The 5,576-nt window shown below is 32.7% G+C and overlaps 1 protein-coding gene across 1 annotated transcript in view; it reads left to right on the top strand.

The window, feature by feature from the left end:
* The window catches only part of KCNH5 (potassium voltage-gated channel, subfamily H (eag-related), member 5), a 318,706-nt gene that overhangs the window by 26,155 nt on the left and 286,975 nt on the right, over positions 1-5,576 (top strand). The gene's annotated exons all lie outside the window — the stretch shown is intronic.

Consider the following 5,576-nt stretch of genomic DNA (forward strand, 5'->3'; position numbering starts at 1 on the left):
AGGATTGGTATTCACTCTTCTTTAAATGTTTGGTAGAATTCAGCAGTGAAACCATCATTTTATTCTTAGTCTTAGGTAAAGATTTGCTTATCTTTTCAAAAACTAATTGTTAGTTTCATTGATCTTTTCTACTGTTTTTCTAATCTCTATTTTAGTTATTTTTGCTCTGATCTTTATTATTTATTTCCTTTTGCTGACCTTGAGGCTTAGTTTGTTCTTTTTCTAGTTTGTTGAGGTGTAACATTAGGTTGTTTATTTGGGATCTTCTTGTTTTGATGTACTTATTTATTGCTGTAAATTTCTCTCTTAGAACTGCTTTTGCTGGATCTTATAAGTTTTTGTATGTTGTATTTCCATTTGTCTCAAGATATTTTAAAATTTCCCTTTAAATTTCTTTTTGACCTATTGGTTGTTTAGGCATGTGTTGATGATTTTTCACATATATGTGAATTTTCTGAAATTCATCCTATTGATTTCTGTTTTCATACTGGGTGGCATAAAAATACTTGATATGATTTCATCATACTTGATATGATTTCAAACTTAAATTTGTTAAGACTTGTTTTTTGGCCTAGCATATGATATATTCTGACAAATGTTCTATGTGTACTTGAGGAGAATGTGTATTCTGCTGCCATTGGATGGAATGTTTTGTATATGTCTGTTAGGTCCATTTGATCTAAAGTATAGTTCAAGTTCAATGTTTCATTATTGATTTTGTTAGGATGATTATATTTTTGGCAACATAGGAAGAAACTGACCTAATTGTAATAATATGAACTTTAGGAGTAATCAGAAATATTTTTTTTGCAGCTGGCTGGTACAGGGACCCAAACCCTTGACCTTGGCATTGTAACACCAAACTAACCAACTGAGTTAACTGACCAGCCCTGAGAAATATGTTTGTATAGGTAGGGAAAGTGAGGCTGAATTTCTGGGAGCTTTGTAAGTCTGTGAAAGGATTTGAGATTTGATGATATAAGCAGTTGGAATTCTTGATCTGGATGAATGGAGGCAGAGTATTGAGTGGCGATCCTTTAAAAATTTATTTTTTAAAAGTTGTATTTTAGGGCCGGCCCGGTGGCGCACTGCTACAGTGCGCTGCTTGGCAGCGTGGTGGTGCTCCCGCGAAGGGTTCGGATCCTACATACAGACCGGTTCCTGCTCACTGGCTGAGCGAGGTGCGGGCACAGCACCGAGGTTTGCGATCCCGTTGCCGGTCCCGGTCTGGTACGGGCGCGACACTGAGGGTTGCGATCTGTTGCCGGACACAAAAAAAGACAAAAAGGAAGAAAAAAAAAAGTTGTATTTTATTTTTAATTGACAAATAATAATTGTATATATTTATGAGGTATAATGTGATGTTTCGTACATGCATGCGTTGTGGAATGATGAAATCAGGGTCATTAGCACATCCATCATCTCAAATATTTGTCATTTTTTTGTGGTGAGACCATTTAACGTCCTCCTATTTAGCTGTTTTGAAATATGCATTATTATTAAGTATAGTCATCTTGCTGTGCAGTAAAATGCCAGAACTTATTTCTTCTATCTAACTTAAGGCAGAAAATGTAACATTAGTCTTAATATCAGATTGAAAATCAAGATGAGTTAAGTTCAGGGAGACTATATAGCTATGTGGCCTGCCACAATTATCTAATCATGAAGTGGAGAACTTATAGATAAGAGGAGATATATTGGCCTGAGCTAAGAGGGAAAATAAAATAATTTTTGAGAGTCATATTACAAATATTTATAATCAATGCTATATGTAAATGAAAATATCATATATTTACAGAGGAATTTATATTTTCTGACATAATTTTGCATGAATTAGGGTCACTTTGACGTCTACTCTGACTACCCTAGGTACCACAGAAAGGTAGTACTATTCTCCTATCTAAGGTTCAACTCAAATACCACTGTTTTCCTAAAACTTCTGATTCTCTGGCCAGAAGGGATTATCTATTGTCCTCCTTGTGTTTATTTTAAATTTACTTATATGCAGTAAAATGCACAGATCTTAAATGTATAGTTCAATGAGTTTTGACAAATGTATACACCTATGCAACTTATACCTTTGTCAAGATAGAGAATAATTACATCCCCCAGGAAGTTATTTCTGCATCTTTCCTGTCAGTCCCCCCACCATTCCCTCCAGAAATCCTTGTCCTGATCCCTGTTACCGTGCTTTGCCTGTGTTGAAACTTTCTATGAATGAAATCATGCAGTAATACACACTTTAGTTTCCGGCTTCTTTTAGTCACCATAATGTTTTTGAGATTCATCCATGTTGTTGCATGTTTCTGAAGTTTGTTCTGTTTTAGAGCCAAGTAGTATTTCTTGTATAAATATGGCACAATTTTTAATCCACAATTTTTAATCTCTTGGTCATGGACATTTGCATTGTTTCCAGTTTTGGGATACTATGAGTAAATCTGATGTGAACATTTTCCTGCAAGTCTTTTTGTTAACATATGTTTTCATTTCACTTACATAAATACCTAGGAGTGAAATTTCTGGGTCATAGATGAATATTTAACTCTGCAAGAAACTGTTTTCCTAAGTGAGCATATCATTTTATATTCTCACTAGCATTTTATAAAAAGTTACAGTTGTTCCATATTCTCATCAACAGTTTGTTTGGTTAGTCTTTATAACTACTTGTCGTAGTTTTCTGTTGCTTATAACAGAATATTTGACACTGGGTAATTTATAAAAAAATGAAATTTATTTCTTACAGTTTTAGAGTCTGGGAAGTCCAAGGTCAAGGGGGAACATCTGATGAGGACCTTCTTTCTGGTGGGGACTTTGCAGAGTCCTAAGGTAGTACAGGAAATCACAGGGCGAGAGGACAAGAGCATGTCCACATGCTCTCTTCCTCCACTTATAAAACCACCAGTTCCATTCCCATGATAACCATTAATCCAGTAATCCATGAATGGATTAATCCGTTCATGAGGGCAGAGCCCTCACGATCCAGTAAGCTCCTAAAGACCCCACCTCTCAACACTGCCACATTAGTGATTAAACTTCAACATGAGGTTTTGTTTGGGGGGAGGGTGGGACATTCAAACATGGCACTATTCTAGTTGAGCAGTTGTGTATCACTGTGCTTTTAGTTTCTATTTTCCTAATGTCTGACTATTGTGAGCATTTTATTCTTGTGCTTATTGGCTATTGTGTAACTTTTATTCTAAAGTGCTATTCAAGTCATTTGCCAATTTTGTTAATTGGGTTGTTTGTTTTTTTGTAGGAATTTTTTGTATATTCTGGATAGAAGTTCTTTCTCAGATATTTGTCCTGTGAATATTTTCTCCCAGGCTATCAGTTTCCATTTCATTTTCTTGACAGTATCCTTAAATGAGTAGTTGACTTTAATTTTGATGATTGTGTCTAATTTATCAACACTCTCTTTTATGATGATTGCTATATGTCTCATATAAAATTTTTTTTGTCTTCCTCATGATTGCCAAGATTTTCCCTTATGTTTACTTCCAGAAGTTCTATTGTTTACACTTTTGTATTTAGGTCTATGGCCTACTTCAAATTATTTTTTGTGTGTGGTTTGAATAGGGGTCATGGTTCAATTTTTGCTCATGTGGCTCTGGTTGTTTCAGCAGAGTTTATTGAAAAGACTTTTCTTTACCCATTAAATTGCCTTGGCATCATTGTAAAAAATCAGTTGACCATTTATGTGTGGGTCCATTTCTGAACTTTTTATTCTATTTGTCTGTCCTTACTCCAATTTCACACTATCTTAGTTACTATAGTGGTATGTTTCTCTAACTTTGTTCTCCTTTTCAAATTTTATTGTGGGCTATATTAGGTAATTCGCATTTTCACAAACATTTTATAATTATTTTGTCAATTACCTCAAAAAAGCTTGTTGGTATTTTGATAGTTATTGCATTGAATCTATAGATCAATTTGGGGAGAATATGCATATTAAAAATATCCATTATTTCAATTCATACATATGATGCAGCTCTCCATTTATTTATGTGTTTTTAAATTTAACTAAGCAGTGTTGTTTAGTTTTAACTGAAGAGAGGTATTTCACATTTTTTGTTAAATTTATTTGTCATATTTTATGTTTTTTGATATCATTCTAAACGAAATTGTTTTGTTCTTTTTTTTTTTTTTTTTGGTGGCTGGCTGTTATGGGGCAATGAAATTGTTCTTTATCTCATTTTCCAATTGCTTTAATGCTGGTATATAGAAACACAATCAACTTTTATATTGACTTTATATGCTGCAACTTGCTAAATTTATTTCATTTATTAATTCTACATATTGCTTCAGATATTCCTTAGGATTTTCTATATAGTCATACCATTTTCAAATAAAAAAACTCTACACCTTTCTTTCTAATATTTATATCTTTTTTTTTTTTTTGCCTTATTTCACTAGTTGTATCTCCAATAAGATGTTGAGTATAATGGTTGAGGTGTATATCTTTGACTTTTTTCTGATCAAGGGAAAGTGTTTAATATCCTACCTTTGGGAATGATGATAACTGTAGATTTTTAATAGATGTCCTCTATCAGGTTGAGGAAGTGCTCTTTGAGGAAGGGACAGTTAAGGTGAGTTAAATGAGTATCTCACCTAATGTACTTCCCTTTTTTCAGGGGTTTATCTTTTCTGATTTTTGCCTACTTTTGGTGGCTTCCTATTGGCTTCAAACAGATTTTTAAAAAAACATTTTGTCCTGTACTTCTTGATTTAGCATCTATTCTGTTAAATTATATTTGGTTATTATATATTTTTTATTCTTAACATACAATTTTGTTAAGAGCAAAGGGTATGTCTTACTAATCTTTTATGTATCTCATTGTCTGACCTAGAGCAGTGCCTTTTACATAGGAGCTACTTAGTAAATGTTGAGTTGTACTGTCATTTTTAGACTAACTGTGAGTCAGGATTTAAAGTCTTTCACTCATAAACTCATTCTAGTTTTTGTACACTACCCTTAATATGAGTTCAAAGGAGTTTTTTTTTAGGTAGATATTTTGAAGTACAGTGTTTCTATAATTTTTTTTTACTTTTAAGACATTTTTTTAAAAATAATTTTTATTTTTAAATATTATTTTAATTTTAGTTTACTTTAGCGTTAACATACTACCATATGATCTACACAGCTGCCAAAATTATTGCCAAAAATTATTAGGTTGTCAGTCAAATTGATTCCAAAAGATGTTATTTTTATATTAATTTATGCAAAAGCAAACCTACTTTTCTATGCAAAATAGAACAGAGAAGTTTCTTTTATTTAGAATACTGATAGTTTCCAAATTCTGTGTAGTATGTGGTTGAAAATAATATATTTAATAATTTATTTTAAAAATTTTATATTGTTTATTTTTTAATTGACACATAATAATTATACATATGTATGGGGTACTTTAAAAAAATTCTTCTGTGCAAAGTGAAGTGAGCCATGTAGATAATAATTTTATTTCAAGAGGACTCTTGTCTTTTTTTTTTTTTTTTGTCTTTTTTCATGACCGGCAATGGATCGCAACACTCAGTGTCGCGCCCGTACCGGACCGGGACCGGCTACGGGATCGCAACCC

The sequence above is a fragment of the Galeopterus variegatus genome, unplaced genomic scaffold (genome assembly GCF_000696425.1).
Source record: "Galeopterus variegatus unplaced genomic scaffold, G_variegatus-3.0.2 Scaffold717, whole genome shotgun sequence".
Taxonomy (NCBI): domain Eukaryota; kingdom Metazoa; phylum Chordata; class Mammalia; order Dermoptera; family Cynocephalidae; genus Galeopterus; species Galeopterus variegatus.